At 37.2% G+C, this 21,931-nt stretch overlaps 2 long non-coding RNA genes across 2 annotated transcripts in view; one reads left to right on the forward strand and one right to left on the reverse strand.

Annotated features, from left to right (window-relative positions):
- The window catches only part of LOC140610072 (uncharacterized), a 133,782-nt gene that overhangs the window by 42,761 nt on the left and 69,090 nt on the right, over positions 1-21,931 (forward strand). The window lies entirely within an intron of this gene.
- Positions 1-21,931, reverse strand: part of LOC140610081 (uncharacterized) — a 77,466-nt gene that overhangs the window by 2,845 nt on the left and 52,690 nt on the right. The gene's annotated exons all lie outside the window — the stretch shown is intronic.

Below are 21,931 nucleotides of genomic sequence, written 5' to 3' on the forward strand. Positions count from 1 at the left end.
CTTCCCATAGGTCTTTAATATACCTGATGAGCAACAAGAGCTGTGTTTCCAGGTGACTGCTACCTATATAGATTTATTTGGGCCTGAGAATTAGAGCAGAACATTAATGTTTTCTATTGGGATGCAGTACCATTCAATTATTACACTATTATTTAAGTGGAACTTTGCTTTATCTATTCTCTTAAAACTCAGAGAATAGGATCCCTGGTGGCTCACTGGTTTAGTGCCTGCCTTCAGCCCAGGGCATGATCCTGGAGTCCCAGGATCGAGTCCCACATCGGGCTCCCTGCATGGAGCCTGCTTCTCCCTCTGCCTTTGTCTCTGCCTCTCTCTCTCTCTCTCTCTCTCTCTCATGAATAAATAAAATCTTTTTAAAAAGCTCAGAGAATAAATATGCTATTAGTGATGATGAAATGGGGAGGGAATAACTTCCAACAGTGGCAGACCACATAACAGCACTCTCTACCCTCTGTGAGCATCCAGAAAAATGGGATTAAATATATTATTTTAAATCTGTTTGGAGACATGGAGAGTAAGCAAGGCAATAGAAAAAAATAAAGGCAAGATCCCGTGAAAGAACACAACCTTGAGAAGCAAGCCCAGAATTTGGGCAGTCTCTTGATAGGGGCATCTGTCTATTCTGGACAACCTGGGAAAAGGCAGAGGTGGGTAATGGCACCCTGATAGCCTGGTGGGCCTAGGAGAGTCAATAGTAGAGTCCAGAGCCCACTGAAGTAGAATCTGATAAACCATTTACTGTTTAGTTTAGAGCACAAGAGAATAACACCTTAAGACTATTAAGAAAAAAACAACATCATAAGATTAGAATTATAATGTATATGGAGGTAAAGGGTATGACGCTAATAGCACAAAGGAGGAGATCAGGATAATAAAATAAAATTCAATCACTGTAAGTGAAGTGGGCTATAAATAAGTGAAGCATGATATTGACTGTACATAGACTTTTATAAGTTAATACAATATGGTATATTAGCCCAAGAATAACAACTAAGAAAAGCAGTAAAAACAACAAATAAGAGGGAAGTTCTAAGAAGAGTCTGACTCAATTTTTGATATTTGACTGTTCATATCTTTTAAGCATCGCTCATCCCTTTTCCTCTCCACCTCACAAATGGGCAAGCTGATAAGCAAGCTGAGGTACCACCCCCTTTAGTGTTGGGGCACTTCAAACTATGCAAACCTCCAGCTTACACAAGAGAAGGTTCTCCATGATTTCATCCCATAAATACCAAAAAGCTACCAATCCAGCTTACTTTTGCTGCCTAAATCCACTTTCAGACCAGCTTAGCAGTCTGTCCTTCTCTCCCCAGAAAGCCTTATTATGTGAGTAATAAATTTTGTCACAACTTCTTGGAGTGTGTGATGCCACCAGTCCTGATATCCATACCAAATTTGAGATAGGGACCCTACCCATCCTTGTAAAGAACCTCCAACATCAATGAAAAATAAAATTAAATTAAATACTAAAAATGAAGAAAAATAAATACTTGATACAAAATTAAAGAGTTTGTTATTAGCATCCTCTGTAAGAAAATACTAAAGAATATTCCTCAGACAAAAAAAAAAAAAAGGCTACCAGAAAGATGATCAGATTGAAAGAGGAGTGAAAGTCAATAAATATTTGGGTAAATTGAATTGAATATTGAGCATATAAAAATAAAAATATTATTAGTTTTTAGAATTTAATATATATCTTATTTTATATATGAACATATAGATACATAGAATTTAAAGTTACATATACACTTTAGGATAGATAAATGGTATTAAAGGGTTTTAATATTTTTGCATTGTCTGAAGGAAGAAAAAATATTGATTTACATTAGAGACCCAGAAGTCAAAGGTTTGTGTTGTAATCTCTGGGCTAATACCAAAATAAAGAATGATAAAAGAACATTAAACTTCTAAAGAAATAAAGAAAATGAAATACTAAAAAAAATACTCTAAAAGGGGGCAAGAAGTATGAAAAATCAACTTATAGATAGAAAAATAGTAAACAAGTAATGAAATGGTGGATCTAAATGCAAATCTATTTTTAAAACTAAGTACTTTCATCAAACAAAGATTTTCAGACTTGAAAAATAAAAACTTGTGTACCAGTTGCAAGAGATTTTATCTAAGATATAAAAAGTCACTAAGATTGAAATTAAAGACAGAGCACCTGAAGAATAATTTTATATCAGGAAGATATATCAATTCTAAGTTTAAAGGCAAAGCATCTTTTAGTTTTAAAAAGAATAAAGGAAAGATTAATAGAATTACAAGAAAAGTCATCAAGTCTACCATAGCAGGACATTCTAACATGCCACTCTGTGAACAATCACATCAGAAATGAAATAAAACAAAACAAAACCAATGGTAAGGATATAAGAGATTTGAATAACAAAATATTAGTATGATGTAGCTGGCATATATAACACTGCATTCAAGAACTACAGCATAATACACAAGATTTCCATGCACTGACAGAATATTTAACAAAATTGGCCAAGCACTATGCTATAAAGCAGAGATCTACTAAGTTCATATAATTAAAATTATACAGAATAAGTTTTCCGCCACAATGCAATTGAGTAAAAATCAATTACATATGTAACTAGAAAATCTACATATGGAAGTTAAAAATATTCTTCTAAAAATACATGAGTTAGAAAAGGAATCCCAAATGGAATCCAGAAAACAATTTGAGATGATTTTAAGAGTAAAACTATACATTAGAATAATGTGAGATATAGAGGAAAATTTATAGAAAGGGAGAAAGGCTAAGAATTGATCAGAACTGATGAACTGATCAGAAAACATTGAAACTGATCGGAAAACATTGAAAAAGAACAAAAAATTTAGCCCAAAAGGAACAAGAAGGATGGAAATAGTAAAAAATAAATGTGAAAGTCAATGAATTAGAAAACAAATGTACAATAGAAAAGATAAAACAACCTAAATTTTAATTCTTGGAAAGACTAAAGTTATAAATCTCTGGTGAGACTGACCAAGAAAGATACACATTCAGAAGGATTAAAAAAAGAGATCAGAAGGATCATTATGATTTTTTAAATGAGGGCATTATAAGGATATTACAAATATCATAGGAGGAAATTATTATAACACTAGGGCCAATATATTTGAAAATGTAGATAAAATGAGCAAAGATTAGAAAAATACAATTAACAATAGAAAATGTAGAATCCTATAATTATTAGAGAATTTGAAACTGTAATTACAAATCTTCACACAAAGAACTCCAGGCCCAGCTGGTTTTACCAGTTAATCCTGTCACAAATTTAAGGGATAAAATCACCCATCTTGCTTAATTGTTTCATAAACAAGAAAAAAATAGATTAATTTCTGCAACTTGTTTAATATAAAACCAGCATAATTTTGATTCTAGGGACACCTGGGTAGCTCAGCAGTTGAGCATCTGCCTTCAGCTTAGGGTGTGATCCTGGGGTCAGGGATAGAGTCCCACATCAGGCTCCTTGCAGGAAGCCTGCTTCTCCCTCTGCCTATGTCTCTGTCTCTTTTTCTCTCTGTGTCTTTCATGAATAAATAAAATCTTTATATATTATATATATATAAAAATATGTATATTTTTATATATATAATAAAATTCTATATATATATAGAATTTTGATTCTGAAATCTGACAAAGGAAAAACTAGTAGAAAAAAATTATAGGTACAACTCCCTCATGAACTTACCAATAAAAATTATAAACAAAATAATAGCAGATAAAACCTCGCACTACATGAAAAGGATAATTCCTATCAACCAAGTTTATTTATTCCGGGAGTGCAAGATCCATTTAAAACAAGTGACTTATTTAAAAATCAATCATTCTAATTTACCATTTTGAAAGAAAAATTATACAGTTATTTCAATAGATGCAGGGGAAAAAGTAGGGTAAAATCTAACACCCATTATTTTTTTAATAATAAATTTATTTTTTATTGGTGTTCAATTTGCCAACATACAGAATAACACCCAGTGCTCATCCCGTCAAGTGCCCCCCTCAGTGTCTGTCACCCATTCACACCACCCCTTGCCCTCCTCCCCTTCCATCACCCCTAGTTTGTTTCCCAGAGTTAGGAGTCTTTATGTTCTGTCTCCCTTTCTGATATTTCCTACCCATTTCTTCTCCCTTCCCTTCTATTCCCTTTCACTATTATTTATATTCCCCAAGTGAATGAGAACATATAATGTTTGTCCTTCTCCGATTGACTTATTTCATTCAGCATAATACCCTCCAGTTCCATCCATGTTGAAGCAAAACACCCATTATTATAAGCTCTCTTAGCCAACTAGGAAAAGAAGAGAATCCCCTTAATCTGATGGAGAGCACTGTTCAATTTCCTTTCATTTGAGATTGGGAATGAGACAAGAAATGTCTCTTCTCTCCACTGCCATTCAACAATGTATTAGGAGTTCTGCTGGTTCAATAAGCCAAGAGAAAGAAATAAAAATTAAAATGGTTAGAAGACAGATAAAACATTATTTTGAGGTTATAATTATATTTATAGAAAATCCAAAGAAATTTATAGATAAACTATTAATTAATACATGAGTCCAACAAAATTGTTGATCTACCAAAAATAAATAAATATAATTCTATATACCATATATTATATATGATATAATTCATGATGATAAAAATGTTAAAACCTAGGAATAAGTCTAATGAAGATAGGGAAGATCTCTACATAGAAAGTATGCAATATTATTAAAATAAATAAGAAAAGGTCTGAATAATGGACATGCATGCCAAGTTAGTAGATCAGAAGACTCAATATTTTAAGTATGTAAATTCTCCCTAAATTGATCTATAAAGTCAATTCCATCCTCATCAAATACCAACAAGGTTTTTTTTGGGGGGGGAGGCGGAGTTGACAAAATTATTTTTTATATGGAAATTAAAAAGAATAAGATATTGTTAAAGAAGAACAATTGAACGATTTTGTCCCACAAATATTAAATATTAAAACAGTATTATTGACATAGGAATTATGAAGATTCACAGAAGAGAAAGTTGAGAAATAAGCTCACCTGTATATGCATACTTAATTTCTGATTAATCTGGTACCAAAATAATAAAGGAAAAACATTATTTTCAATAACTGTACTAGGTCAATTAGATATCAATATCCCAAATTATGGGTTAAATTATATCCCCTTAAATTCATATGTTGGAGTCCTAGCCCCGAGTACCTTGGAATATGACTCTAGTTAGAGATGGGGGTTTTAAGAGAGATAATTAAGTTAAAATGAGGACTGTAGGGTGGACTCAAATCCAATATGACTGGGGTCTTTGTAAAAAAAGGAAATATAGACACAAACACACACAGAAGATAAACCATGGGAAGACGAGGAAGGAATGGACAACTGGAGGCCAAGAAGAGAGGCTTCAGAAGAAACCAATCTTTCCAGGACCTTGATCTCAGACTTCCAGCTTCCAGAATTGTGAGAAAATATATTTCTACTGGTTAACTCACCCACAGTATGGCACTCTGTTATGGCTGCCCTTGCAAATTAATATACCCTAAATTTCATCATTCGCAGAAATTAATTCTGTGTGGATTATAGAGCTAAAATCAAAATAGTATTGCATCTAGAGATGTTATGGGTGATATCTTTACAATATTGAAGTATCAAATGCTGTTTTAGGTCACAAAAAGCACTAATCATAAAAGAAAACTTTGATAACTTGGACTTTATTAAAATAGGAGGTTCAATTTGAAAAAAGATATTATCAAGAATGTTTAAAAGTCAAGATAGGAAATGACGAATGATTTAGTAAAACATAAGCAAGCAAACACAAAAAGGCTTGTATCCAATATGTACAAAGAATGCTTTGTACGGATCATTAGGAAAAACACAGTCTAATAGAAAAATTAGCAAAAAACTTAGGCACTTTGTAAGAGGATGTGCAAGTACGTTAGCCTGTTCAGGCAGCTATACCAAAATAGCATAGACTAGGTGGCTTAAAATCAGATATTTATTTCTCACAGCTCTGATGCCTGGGAAGTCCAAACCAAGGTGCTGGCTAATACAGTTTCTGCTAAGAGCTCTCTTTCTCACTTTCAGACAGCTGCCTTTTCCTTGTGTCTTCACTTGACAGAGAGACAAAGAGAAAGAGAGAGAGAGACTAAGAGAACCCTAATCCTAGGGTACCCACTCTAATGACTTTATCCAAACTAATTACCTCCCAAAGGCCCCTCCTCCAAATATTATCATATTGGTTGTTGGGGTTTCAACAGATGAATGTTAAATAATAATAATTATTATTATTATTTTATGATAGTCACACAGAGAGAGAGGGAAAGAGAGAGAGGCAGAGACACAGGCAGAGGGAGAAGCAGGCTCCATGCACCGGGAGCCCGATGTGGGACTCGATCCCGTGTCTCCAGGATCGCGCCCTGGGCCAAAGGCAGACGGTAAACCACTGCGCCACTCAGGGATCCCCAACAGATGAATGTTAAATGAATGTAGACATGCAGGCCATAACATTGAGGATTGATAGCACGTGAAAGGACGTTTGCCCCTTTATTAGTAATCAGGAAATGCAAATTAAAACCACCATGTGATACCAAAACATGTCCAACAGAAGGCTAAAGTTTATGAGACTGACAGTAGCAAGTGTTGATTAGGAGTGAAACAGTTGAGTTTTCATGTACTGCTGGGTAAGAATGTATCTTGTCCAACTACTTGGGAAAGCAGTTTATAACCTGCTTTAGTTGAAAATTTGCACATCCTATGACCAAGCAATGCTAGTTCTATGTATATGACCAACAGGAATATTCCTATGTGGAGGAGCAGTCAAGTACATGGGAACATCTACAGCAGCATACTCATGATAATCCCAAACCATAAACAACTCATAAGTCCTTCCTATGAGATTGGATCAATAAATGTGGAATAAACATACAGGAGAATATCATACAATAACAAAAATGAATGAAATGTAATGACATACAACATGGATGAATACTACAAATATAATATTATTGATTGAAAGAAGCAAGACACAAAATAATATATACTGTATATTTCCATTCTATGAAATTCAAAAACAGGAAAAACTTAATTTTAGTGTAAGAATTTAGGACAGAGAAGTCTTCCCTCAGCAAGTAAGAACCTGTCTTATTAGAGTTATTGGGACACTGACAGTGTTATGGACTAAACTTCACCCCCCTAAAAAAAAATTTCTATGTTGGAGTCTTAACCACCAATATGTCTTGTATTTAGAATTAGCTTCTTTAAGGAGATAATTAAAGTTAAATGAAGTAATAATAATAAGACTCTAAATGTGATCTTTTTTTCCAGTGTACACTGCTGCACTTCAATAATGAATCTAACCTTTTTCTTACCCCAACTACCTGAGCTTTGATATTTTAGAAGAGAATTATTTAAATAATTAATTATGCATAATAATATTTTGTAGGTCAGAGCACCTGGGTGACATAGTTGGTTAAATCTCAAACTTTTGGTTTGGCTCAGGTCATGATCGCATGATTTGTGGGATTAAGCCCCCAGTTGGTCTCCGTACTCAGCATGGAATTTGCTTAAGACTCTCTCTCTTCCTCTGCCCCTCCCTCCCACTCTAAAATAAACAAATAAATAAATCTTTAAAAAATAATAATACTAAAATAATAATAATAATAATAATAATAATTTTTGGAGGCCATATTGACATAGACCTAGACATATATATGTGGGTATATTTATACATCCACAGATATATATGAAAAACAAGGTTCAGTTTGTGAAAAGGCTAACTAATATTAAACATTTGGATGGTGATATTGAGGGACTAATTATTGTAAAAGTCATTTTTTCCCATTTTTCATCTAGTGGTAAGTTCATGGGAACATTGGCAGATGTAGATTATTCTTTTTCTGTCCAAGGGTTAACCTCCCTATACTTTAATGCTTTCATTTCATAAATAAATGTATGCAACCTGTCCCACTACATATCACTGTTGTAAAAAGAACATTGGATACTAGGTATAATAAGACTTCATTAAAAGCATTAAGCCCTATGGAAATGGAAATAATCACTAAAAGCCATGGCATGACATTTTATAAGGACCCACATATCTCTTATGTTCTTTACAAGAGCAATAATAGGCAAATTGGAAATTTGTAACAGTTTGAAAGATAAATAAGTTCTCAGAAAGAATAGGGAAATGAAATTGTCATTCTCCATTCCATCTTCCAACTGAGAAAATGCATTTGTGTATTCATCTAAAACTAAGTAAATCAAGTTTAAATATGTCATGTGGTTCTCACTGAGGAGAAAAGGATAATAATCTAAATAATCTATTTGTTTACCTCTGAGTTCAAGTTTCTAAGTAGAATTGGATTACCGAATACTATAGTTGAAATGGAGTCAACAAGTGCCTATGAAGTTTACACTGCATGTCAAGCAGCTTGTAGGCATTTGGGATCATTTGGTTCATTTCATTCTTCCAACAATGCAGAGGAAGATTTTGTTGACTTCGTTACAGAGAAGAGAAAATTGGGATTTGGAGATTAAGTAATTTGTCCAAGAGTAGGTGAATGACACATCCAGGATTTGAACTCAGATCTTTTGATCCTATTTCCAACTTATTTTCATAAGGAACTTTAAAAAAATCATTTATCATATGCAGAAATATATCCAGAGAAGGCAAACTACTTTTACAAGATTACTCAGTTAATTCATTCAAATCAATTAAAAGATGCTTCCAAGGTTTCACCTGTGCAAAGTCCTGTGCAGGATAATCATAAACCACAGATTAAAAATGTTTTAAATGAAAAGAAAATAATAATAACAGGGTGTTCTGGAATGTCTGTATCTCTCTCCAAAACCTAGACCCGCAGGGTTCTTCCTACTGATAATGTTTAACTTATGGAAATCTGAGAAACATTTGCTCAAGGATTCTTGCACATAACAAATATAATTAAATTCTAGGTCGGGTTTATCACCAAAATCAACTATAGAGGATTGCATGGGATTTGAAAATAAAATCAAAATCAGCAAAGTTAATTACTGCCCAAAGTCTCAGAAATATTTATTAAGTCACCAAACCTCTTAGACCAAATTTCTGTTCCCTAACACAGTGAAACTCCAGCTAGTCATTGACCCTTTGGAACATTCCACAGGTTTAATTCAGTGAACTCACATATTTCATATGTCCAAGCCAAGTTTCCACTTGAAAATTATTCTGTGAGTTAAGATCTTACTTAGCTCCAAAAAGTTTCCTAAAAATAGCTTCACACATTTATTATAGACTTCCTTTTCATGAAAATGTTAAAAACTCATTCTAGGAGAACCTCTATAAAAGTCACTTAACATTTTTTCCTGATCAATTAAAAAGAACCTTAGATGTAATTAACAAATACAATATACATAATACTTTATTTAGGAGAAATAAAATCATGATATTTCTGTATGTGAAGTAAACTATTTTTGCCCTCTAGTTAATAGTTATGGATTTCCTCAATAAAACTGTCTTTGCTTCATTCTCTTATTCAACATCAGATTTAACAATGGATGCACATTTAATTCATCAAGTACACTAGGGGTTACATCTCCATGTTAAACCAAGTCAATAATGTTTTTGCATTGATATTTATTAAGCGACAGTCGCTAAATATGACTTGCAGAATGCATGGATGTTTGAGTTGGAGTAATGGACATTGCAAAGCCTCATGTGTGGTTTGGACAAAATAATGGGTTTGGCTCCCCTAACAGCATTCATGTAAGAATGAGCATAGTAGATTCCAATTAAAATATGAGATGTGTTTGGTAAACCATGAGGCTATGGTCCTGTTGTTTCCTAACTATAAGATTCAGCTAATTGGTATCCCAAGGGCCAGCCATAAGCCCAGTTAACAATGTGAAATAAATTAATGCTTGGATTAAAGCTGATGAGGTCCCTAAGAAACTTGGGAAAGACCTGCCCTTCAGGGGAGAGAGAAAATGACTTCTTTTTAAATATCTGGAAGGAGATTTCATGAGCCTTCACTAGTTGACCTCGTGGGAATTTACGAGCATTTGTATACATGGGCGTACCTGCTCCTCTAGTTTATGCTGGAAAACTCTACCAGCTTTCCAGAAAACTTCCCCAGGGACACTTCTTTGGCTAAGATTGGTCCCCAACCACCTTTTCTTTCTCATTGCAGGGCACAAATTGACTTGGTTTTCTCTTCTATGTACCTGCCATTACCCACTCTATTCCTAGGGCTGGTTCCTTGCTCAAAGACAGCCCATTTGGGGTATAATCTCCCCACTTTTCTTTCCTTCTCTTCTAAAAACAAGCACATTTTATTTGAACCATGTCAACCTAAGTCTTAAAGTGAATCAAGGAAAAAAAAATAACAAAATAAACTTTTGAAGTAAAAAAGTATATCTTAATATGGTAACCTATAGAATTCTTACAGCCTCCATCCCCAAACTACAGCCTGACTCCCTTGTTACATGATAACTGGATTTCCTTACCTGATTTCCCTCTTTCTCCTCCAGTTCCCCTTCCCACCACATTCCAACAATGAGTTGGAGGGTTAGATTGAATGTAATTCAGTTAATGTCAATATAAACCTCATATATTTATCAGAGTCATCCTCAAAAAGCTTGATTGTCCTCCAAGCACAAAATTTTCAAAAATGAAAACGTTTTCATCAATAATTCTGATGCAAGCTCTGTCCAGCTGCTTAAATAGAAGAACTTGGGATGCCTGGGTGGCTCAGTGGTTCAGCATCTGCCTTCGGCGCAGGGTGTGATCCTGGAGTCCTGGGATCAAGTTCCACTTCGGGCTCCCTGCATGGAGCCTGCTTCTCCCTCTGCCTGTGTCTCTGCCTCTGTGTGTGTGTGTGTGTCCCTCATGAATAAATAAATAAAATCTTAAAAAATAAATAGAAGAACTCATGCACTGTGATGTGAGAATGATTCTCACAGAGCCTGTTTTCAAACTTGTGGAGCCTGCCTCTCACCTTCTTTCTTGAGCTCTTACAAGCTTTTCTGCACCTGAAATATAAATTCCCTTATAAGAACTTATGCTTTGAGCACCTGGGTGGCTCCTTTGGTTGAGTGTCCAGCCCCCTTGGTTTTAGCTCAGGTCATGGTTTCGAGCCTCAAGTTAGGCTCCAAGTGTAGCTGGGAGTCTGCTTGAGGATTCCCTCTCTCTTTTCTCTTTCTCTTCCCATGCCTCCCACCCCACTCACTCATACTCTCTCTAAAATAAAATAGATAAATATGTTTTTTTAAAAAGGAAGAGAAAAAGAAAAAAAAAAGACTTTATGCCTTAAGTAGGTAGAGGGAAGTGGAAAAAGGGAAACTGAAAAGTGTTCTGTACACTTGTACCAAAATGTTCTTTCCTAAGTGAAAGGCATTTGATTTGTCTTTCACAGGATTTAATTAATTATCTCCAAATAGCAGGATGAGGCCTATCTCAATCATGATCCTTATCCCAAAGTTTCATTTAGTCAGTTTCAAACAAGTCCCAGAGACATCGTGCCTTTGAGATAACTAGGATGTAGTCTAAGGTCAGACTATTATCCAGTACAACCCATTCAAATAAGTTAGATTGACTTTTCCAGTCTTCAGTAATTACAGAAGAATTATATACGTCACAAAAATCCCTATTTCCATTGAAGCACATTCTATTGCCCACAAACATATAAACCAAAGTGGTGCAGCCTCTTCCAGTTGGGAATGTGTTGCCACCACTACATTGATGTGCTTAAGTTACATGGGCTATATCACGGAGTAACTGCAGCCTGAGTCACCACACATGGCATACCTAAGGCCACCTGGACATCCAGAGAAGCATACACATTTGCATCAGTCAGATCAAAGAGGGCTGTTGAGTCTGTGGGTCTGTATGCATCAGACAAAGAAGAATCAGGACCTGCCATGTCCACAGTTTTTGTTTTCATACGACGTGGACTAGACAACAAACCCAGCCTCCAGTCAGATTGTAAGCTGCAGCTGCTATCTGACTCAGTCATTACTGTTGGATCTAGGGACAATGAGAGCATTCATTGTCATTACCACCACCCTTGTACTTCCTAAGGTCTAAGGAATTCTTTCCCCATGGGCTAAGGTCCTTGCTCTTCTTACACCACCCTAACATTGGTATGCTCCATCCCAGTTCCTATTTTATCTTTTCCAATCATATCCTGCTTGACTAGACCTTTTGTTCTGAAAGATCAGAACAGAATCTTCTCATTTCAAAATACCTAAATATAACCTCCTATAATGGGTAAGCTCTACATGTTGGTTCTGATCATTACCAAGGAAGCAACAGAAAGGAAACAATCCCTTTATGGGAACAGCTGCATCCAGTGACCAAACTGCCTTTAAAGAAAATGTGGAGACCTGGAGGAGGTAAGGGAGCTATAGTCAGGAATTGTTTGAGTCAATTTTCTAAGAAGCCATTTCAGGGTTCCTCAATACCAGATGAATGTAGATGGTAGGGAGCAGGAAATGTCTGTTAAGCACTTTGAACATTGGCCCACAGCTGGGTGGCCTTTGTGACAAAAGATATAATATTGTCATACTGGAAAAGGTCCAGAAGCTGAAAGCATGATACAGCTGTTTCAAGAGCCATGATAGGGTAGCTGGAGTTGGCTGATAAATGGGAACCACACTTAACTAATTTCTCAGTCTCATTACTACTGCCATTTTGGGACAGATAACAGTTCTCTGGGTGAGCACTGCCTGTGTGTTGTGGGATGTTTGTCATCATACTTGTGTCTACCCACTAGATGCCAGTTGTACATCTCCCCAAGCTATAAACAACCACGGCTCCAGGCAGTGTCAAATGTTCCCTGAAAGACAAAATTGCCCCCAGCTGAGAATCAGTACCATAATCTGAAAGCCTGTCAAAAGTGATGAGGCACACTGATAGCCTGGAGGAAGGGACACAAATGCAACAAAGTCACTCCACTCCCTGGCAGGAGTCCCAAGTGCAGAATACAGTAGCAGCCTCTACATAAAACTATTTGCTGCTTGGTGGCCAGCCTGTAACAGTGGCAACATGAGTGGAGGGGCTCTACCACAAATTTGAATTCCATCAGTCTCATCAGAAAAAGAGCCCATACCATCAACATGAGTGACCAGACAGTTCAATCAGCAGCCATGATTCATTTCCACGGTTCAAGTCCCCCACCCCCAGAGGTGTGTCTTTAACCTGCAACCTAGAGTTTCCCAAGTGGCAGACCAAACACTACAGGATTGACAACAGCCCTAGGGTCATTAAAAATACAAGCTTCATTAAGGGAGTGCTGGCCAGAGCCACAAGAACAGCCTTGAGTATTACCCACCAGACAGTGAGTAGGTCCACTTTTGGTTCTGCAGAGCTGGTGCTGGAGCCAAACAGCCACCACAGCCCAGTGGACATCAGCAGCTTTCAGCTCAGCTGAAGCATCAGTGAACTAGCCCAGGCACGTAGGGAAGTCAGTGCACTGAGGGCCCTGCTGAGCCAGCACCTTTGCTTCAGGCAACCAAGGGAGGGATAGTTTCTCCAAGAGAGGTAGATGCCCCTCCTTCATGCAAAATGATGGGATGACATGGTCAGGCCGGCTGCTCTGGCACACACCATTTCCACTTGGCCAGGAGGCCCCTTTAGTGCTCAAATACTCTGTGTATACCAAAGAAGTCCAATAAGGCACTTGGGCCTACTATCTGGTAGGGGTTGCTGAAAGGAACATAGTTTCTCTTTGATTGTCAGAGGAATTGAACTTTGTAATTTGCTCACATAGTCCCAAGAAACTGTACTTGGCTAAGAGACCCTCTGACTTTTGTTGGGGCTTATCAGCTACTCTTACTGATAGGTGTGATGAGACTGCAGTCAGGACCCGTGAGGCTTGTCAACTGACATTGGGATAAGGGCTTCTGAGGGCATTCATTAGAACATCATCTAGAGGGTGAACACTGCCCATCATGCTAAATCCTCATGCTAAATCTTGATCCACACACTGGTGGCAAAGGGCAAGGGAATTTGTCCCACTGGCACTTCTTTACATACAGATCTGCCCTGAATGGAAGAGGGAGCCTCTTCATTGAGTAGAAATTTCACTTAACATTCATTCTCTTTAGGTTTATTATTTAGGAAATGTTCTCTGGACATAATTACCAAATTTCAGGACTTTTCATACCTAGTGAATTTCCACTGTCTCTATTACATCTTAAAACAAGGAAATTTTTTGTTCTATATTTTCTTACTAGATTTGACCATGATCTACTCCACCATCATTCTCCCCTTCAAAATGCTTGATGGGATGAGCACTGGGTGTTATTCTGTATGTTGGCAAATTGAACACCAATAAAAAATTTATTATTAAAAAAAACACCCAATGTGTCTCATGGCCTTGGGACTGGTTATTAGCATCTCAGTCTTTTTAAATTAGTTTATCTTAATTAAATGTACAGGAGGTAAAGTTGGGTATCTTCAGCACACTTCTTAGGAATTGCTTTAATTCAGGGAATAGATAGGACAGAATGTTAAAGGGATATTGGGTCTTCTAAGTGCTTCTTATACTGTTCCCTCATTCAGTCATTCTGTTCCTTGAAGGAAATCTATTTCTTTTAAGCATAAATGTCCCAACCCCAACATCAATTATTGGCAGCTAACTACAGCTGCATAATTTTCTCTTCTGCTTTAAAATGCTTCCCTCACCCCTAGAATGAATCTAATAGATAGAGGTGAGACTCCTGGCCCAAGATTAACATCTTTCTGAGGAAGACATCACCTAAAGATAATTGAAATCAGTCATTCTTACCTAGGAGGAAAAATAAAATGTTGTTGGCACAAGCATTGGTCTAATAATCCTTTGTAAAGGCCACTGTGTTTTAGTTAGGGTTAGCCAAAAAGCAGAACCAATAGGAAATATATAGAGAGACTGAGATGTCCCAGAATCTGCCATTTGCAAGCTGGAGAATGAGGAAAGCCATTAGTATAATTTACATCAAATCCAATTCAGTGAACCCAAGACCTGAGAACTAAGGGAGACAGTGGTATAAATCCCAGTCCAAAGGTACAATAAGATGAGATGCACTAGCTCAAGCTGTGAAGCAGGGGAAAGGGGGGGGGGAATTCCTCGTTCTTCCACCTCTTGTTCTACTTTGTTCCATTTTTTTTAATCTATTCAGGCCCTCAACAGATTGGATACTGCCCACATTAGGAAGGGTCATCTTCTTTACTGAATCCACCTACACAAATGCTAATCTCATCTGGAAACATCCTCACAGACACACCCAGAAATGAAGTTTAACCTGGGCATCCATTTGATACATAACATCAAACATTATAAGCATTCTGCTTTGAAACAAAACCTGAATAGGAGCACCTAGGTGGCTCAGTGGTTGAGCATCTGCCTTTGGCTCAGGTTGTGATCTCAGGATCCTGGGATAGAGTCCCACATCAGGCTCCCCACAGGGAGCCTGCTTCTCCCTCTGCCTACAATTCTACCTCTCTCTGTGTGTATCTCATGAATAAATAAATAAAATATTAACAAAAGAAACCTATATAAAGAAAAATAAAATTAACTTGTCTACATCTTTAACTAGCAACAATTTTATTTTCCAAGCATATTTTACCTGAATAGTTTCATGTTGGCTCAAGCATTATAAATTTACATGTGTTTTAAACTGGGTTTTTGGGGAGTGAAGTAAGATGGCAGAAAAGGGGGTCCTCAACTCACCTGGCCCCACAAACTTACCTAGGTAACTTTCAAAACGTCCTGAACACCTACAAATTCAACCTGAGATATAAAGAGAGAACAGCAGGAATGCTACAGAGAGAAAAGTTTTTGCTTCTAACAAGGTAGGAAGGTGAAAAAAATTGAAAAGTACTAAATTGGGGGTGGGGAACAACTAGCAGGTCTAATGGGGAGCAGTGAAATCCTCCAGGGCCTGAAAGCCCAGCCCTTGAGAAGAGGTAACTTTAAAAATCCGAGCCTGAGTTTTCCCTGATGTAAAAGGGCTTAGCAGGGAAATAGGGCAGAATCGCAGGTTGGGTAGTGAAGCATCAAGAGGCAGTGAAGCATCCCAGAGTCACTATAAGAGGAGGGGTGCTCGAGGGAAAGCTCACCCCAAACCTCGGTCTGATCTCAGTAAAGGGCTGGAGCGCTTCAGCCCTCTGGGGCATTTGAGAAAAGCCTGCTGGTTGCAAGGGCTGGCTCCAGAGATGCCTTTACCCTAGAGTCCAGCAACAGAGGAAGTGGCTGTCCTCCATCTCCTTCCAGAGGTAGTAACCAGGAGAATGGGTCCACTGGTGCAGAGTTTTGGATCTGAGGGTGCCGAAGTGGACAAAACTAGCTATCCTCCATTCCCCCTGGGACAGGCAGAATGGGAGGGAGTACTGCACACAGGAAAGCAAGAATTCTCCTGCCACTGGACACCCAGCAAGCTGTGCAGCTCAGTGCACCCGCACCTACCGACAGGAGCATCTAGGCTAGTGTGGACCCGGAGACTGTGGTTAGTTACTCTTGGGGAGCTCGACTCCAGAGCTAGAAATTGGCTGCAGCCTTTTTTTTTTTTTTTTTTTTTCATTTCTCTTGGTTTCACCTTGTGCCTGGGGGAGGCGGGACCTCTAAGGAACAAAGGTCTCACAGGTACACAGCCCATACTGAGACCAGCACCTGGCAAGGGTGGAGCATCTCCACCCAGGCACACAACACCTAAGAATCAGCACTGCAGACTCCTCCACCAGAGGACCAGCTGGAAGAACAAGGGAAGACAAAGTTTATTGACCAAACAGAACTGGAAAGCTCCAGGACTGAGGGAAAATAGTATATAGAACAACATGGTCCCTCTTTATGTTTTTTTTTTTTTCTTTTTCTTTTTTCATTACAACTCATTTTTACATCAGGCCAAAAATTCCCCAATATTTTTTTCTCTTTTCCCATCTTAACTACAATATTTTACCAACTCTTCAATTTTAAGTTTTTTTTCCTTTTGACTTTCATATTTCTACAATTACATGCCTTAGATGTATTTTTCACTTCTGGATTCCCTTCAATGTATTCAATTTAATTTTGAGACATATACAAGATATGAATATTTGTTTTTTGTTTTGTCTGTCTTGTTTTGTTTTACAATGGTGGAAGTTAGTACCTTCAAACACAGCACCAACATACACCCAGAACCAAGTGGAACACCGTTTGGGTTCATTTTGTGAGATTATATTCTGCCTTCCTTCCCATTCTGCCTCTCTCTTTTATCTTGTTTAGGTTTTTGTGGTCAATGTTGGGTCTCTATATAAGTATTGCTAGTTTATGGCATTGAGCATCTTTGAACATACAGAACAAAACACACTAAAAACCAAGAAGATCATCTTCTAGGATCCCTGAGGGAGATTATATTTTCTCTCCACAACCACTTCCTCACCACCACCATCCACCACCACCCCCTGATTTTGTTTTCTTTTCTTTCTTTTTTCTTCTTCTTTGCTTTTTTTTTTTTATTTTTACTACTTTGTTTTAAAATTTGTTTTTAACTTTAATGATCCATTTTTTTTTAATTTTGTTATGGTCTTCCTTTTTTTAATTTTCTGGTCTCTGAAGATTTTGGAATCATCTAGGGTGTATTTTATGTAGATCATGGTTGATATTTTTGACTCAGCTCACTCAGCCACTCTGCACTGGACAAAATGAATAAAAGGAAGAATTCAACACACACACACACACACACACATACACACACACATACAAAAGAACAGAAGCAATACTCTCTGCCACAGAGTTACAGAATTTGGATTTAAATACATTGTCAGAAATTAAATTCAGAGGTATGATTATAAAGTTACTGGTGGCTCTGGAAAAAGGCATAAGGGACTCTAGAGACTTTGTTACCATAAAATTGATAACTAATCAGGCTGAAATTAAAAATAGATTAACTGAGGTGCAGTCTAAACTGGATGCTCTAACTGCAAGGGTTAATGAGGTGGAAGAGAGAGTGAGTGACATAGAAGACAAGTTGATGGAAAGAAGGAAGCTGAGGAGAAAAGAGAAAAACAACTCATGAGGGAAGGCTTAGGGAAATAAATGATAGCTTGAAAAGGAAGAATATATGTCTAAGTGGGATTCCAGAAGAGACTGAGAGGTAGAGAGGACCACAAAGTATATTTGAACAAATCATAACTGAGAACTTCTAACCTAGGAAAGAAAACAGGCATTCAAATCTAAGAGATAGGGAGGATCTCCCCAAAATAAAAAAAAACCAATTAGCACCTTGACATTTAATAGTGAAACTTGCAAATCTCAAAGATAAAGGGAAAATTCTTAAAGCAGCTAGAGACAAGAGATACTTAACTTATCTAGGGAGAAATATCAGTTTCACAGCAGACCTCTCCACAGAGACCTGGCAGACCAGAAAGGGATGGCATGATATATTCAGGGAACAAAGTGAGAAGAACATGCAGCCAAGAATACTTTATCCAGTAAGGCTCTCATTCAGAATAGAAGGAGAGATAAGGAGCTTCCAGCATAGGCAGAAACTGAGAGGATATGTGACCACCAAACCAGCTCTGCAAGAAGTATTAAGGGGGACCCTGTAAAAGAAAGAAGAAGCCCAAATAAATAATCCACAAAAACAGAGACTGAATGAGTATTATAATGACACTACATTCATATCTTTCTATAGTTACTCTGAACATGCATGGGCTAAATGATCCCATCAAAAGACATTGGGTATCAGACTGGATAGAAGAGCAATACCTATCTATATGCTATCTACAAGAGACTCATTTTAGACCTAAGGACACTTCCAGACTGAAATTGAAGGGGTGGAGAACCATATATCATTCAAATGATTCAAGATGGGGTAGCGAACCTCATGTCAAATATATTAGAGTTTATCCCAAAGACTGTAGTAAGAGATGAAGAGGAACACTCTATCATACTTAAAGGGTATATCCAACAAGAGGACATTAACAATCAACAATATTTATGCCTCTAATATGGAAGCTGCCAAGTATATCAATCAATTAATAACCAAAGTAAAGAGATACTTAGATAATAATAAACTGATAGTAGGAGACCTCAACACGGTACTTTCTGCAAATAAGCACAACATCACAAAAGAAACAAGGGCCTTGAATGATACACTGGACCAAATAGATTTCACAGATATATACAGAGCTTTCCATCTGAACACACCTGAGTACACATTCTTATCAAGTGCACATGGAACTTTCTCCAGAATAGACCACATACTGGGTCACAAATCAGGTCTTAACTGATACCAAAAGATTGGGATTGTCCCCTGCATATTCTCAGACCACAATGCTTCGAAACTTACACTCAATCACAAGGAGAAATTTGGAAGAAACTCAAACACATGTAGGTTAAACAGCATCCTGCTAAAAGATAAATGGGTCAAGCAGGAAATTAAAGAATCATTTAAAAGATTCATGGAAACTAATGAAAATGAAGATACAACCGTTCAAAACCTTTGGGATACAGCAAAGCAGGCCAAAGAGAGAAATACATCACAATACAAGCATCCCTCAAAAAATTGGAAAAAAAACTCAAATACACAAGCTAACATTGCACCTAAAAGAACTGGAGAAAGAACAGCAAATAAAATCTAACCAATCAGAAGAAGAGAGTTAATAAGGATTCGAGCCAAACTCAATGAAATTGAGAACAGAAGAACTGTGGAACAGATCAACAAAACCAGGAGTTGGTTCTTCGAAAGAATTGATAAGATAGATAAACCATTAGCCAGCCTTATTAAACAAAAAGGAAAAAGGACTCAAATTAATAAAATCACTAATGCAAAAGGAGAGATCACAAACCATACCAAAGAAATACAAGTGATTTTAAAAACATATTATGAGCAGCTATACGCCAATAGTTAGGCAATCTAGAAGAAATGGATGCATTTCTGGAAAACAACAAAGTACCAAAACTGGAACAGGAAGAAATAGAAAACCTGAACAGGCCAATAACCAGGGAGGAAATGTAAGCAGTCATCAAAAACCTCCCAAGACACGAAAGTCCAGAGCCAGATGGCTTCCCAGGGGAATTCTATCAAACGTTCAAAGAAGAAAGAATACCTATTCTATTAAAGCTGTTCCAAAGGATAAAAGGGGATGGAATATTTCCAAACTCGTTTTATAAGGCGAGCATCACCTTAATTCCAAAGCCAGACAAAGAACCCACCAAAAAGGAGAATTATAGACAAATATCCCTGATGAACACAGATGCAAAAATTCTCAACAAGATACTAGCCAATAGGATCCAACAGTGTATTAAGAAGATTATTCACCATGACCAAGTGGGATTTATCTCCGGGATGCAAGGTTGGTTCAATACTTGTAAAGCAATCAATGTGATTGATTATATCAACAAGAGGAAAAACAATAACCATATGATCCTCTCAATAGATGCAGAGAAAGCATTTGACAAAATACAGCATCCATTCCTGATCAAAACTCTTCAGAGTGTAGAGATAGAGGGAACATTCCTCAGCATCTTAAAAGCCATGTACCAAAAGCCCAAGTAAATATCATTCTCAATGGGGAAGCACTGGGAGACTTTCCCCTAAGATCAGGAACAAGACAGGGATGTCCACTCTCACCACTGCTATTCAACATAGTACTAGAAGTCCTAGCCTCAGCAATCAGGCAACAAAAAGAAATAAAAGGCATTCAAATTGGCAAAGAATAAGTCAAACTCTCCCTCTTCACAGATGACATGCTACTGTACATCGAAAATCCAAAAGACTCCACCTCAAGATTGCTAGAACTCATACAGCAATTTGGCAATGTGGCAGGATACAAATTCAATGCCCAGAAGTCAGTGGTATTTCTCTACACTAGCAATGAGACTGAAGAAAGCGAAATTAAGAAGTCAATCCTATTTACAATGGCACCCAAAAGCATTAGATACCTAGGAATAAACCTAACCAAAGAGATAAAGGATCTATATCCTAAAAACTACAGAACACTTCTGAAAGAAATTGAGGAAGACACCTTTGTGTCTTTGTGTCTTTAGACACATCTCTTTAGGTGGAAAAATATTTTATGCTCATGGATTGGCAGAATTAATATTGTGAAAATGTCAATGTTACCCAGGGCAATTGACACGTTTAATGCAATCCCTATCAAAATACCATGGACTTTCTTCAGAGAGTTAGAACAAATTATCTTAAGATTTGTGTGGAATCAGAAAAGACCCCGAATAGCCAGGAGAATATTAAGAAAGAAAACCATAGCTGGGGCATCACAATGCCAGATTTCAGGTTGTACTACAAAGCTGTGGTCATCAAGACAGTGTGGTACTGGCACAAAAACAGACACATAGATCAATGGAACAGAATTGAGAATCCAGAAGTGGACCCTCAACTTTATGGTCAACTAATATTCAACAAAGCAGGAAAGACTATCCACTGGAAAAAAGACAGTCCCTTCAATAAATGGTGCTGGGAAAATTGGACATCCACATGCAGAAGAATGAAACTAGACCATTCTCTTACACCATACACAAAGGTAAATTCAAAATGGATGAAAGGTCTAAATGTGAGACAAGAATCCATCTAAATCCTAGAAGAGAACACAGGCAACACCCTTTTTAAACTTGGCTACAGCAACTTCCTGCAAGATCCATCTATGAAGGCAAGGGAAACAAAAGCAGAAATGAATTATTGGGACTTCCTCAAGAGAAGAAGCTTCTGCACAGCAAAAGAAACAGTCAAAAAGACTAAAAGACAACCTACAAAATGGGAGAAAATATTTGCAAATAACATATCAGATAAAGGGCTAGTATCCAAGATCTATAAAGAACTTACTAAACTCAACAGCAAATAAACAATCCAATCATGAAATGAGCAAAAGACATGAACAGAAATTTCACCAAAGACATAGACATGGCCAACAAGCACATGAGAAAATGCTCCACATCACTGGCCATCAGGGAAATATAAGTCA

This window comes from Canis lupus, chromosome 2 (genome assembly GCF_048164855.1).
Source record: "Canis lupus baileyi chromosome 2, mCanLup2.hap1, whole genome shotgun sequence".
NCBI classification, from domain to species: domain Eukaryota; kingdom Metazoa; phylum Chordata; class Mammalia; order Carnivora; family Canidae; genus Canis; species Canis lupus.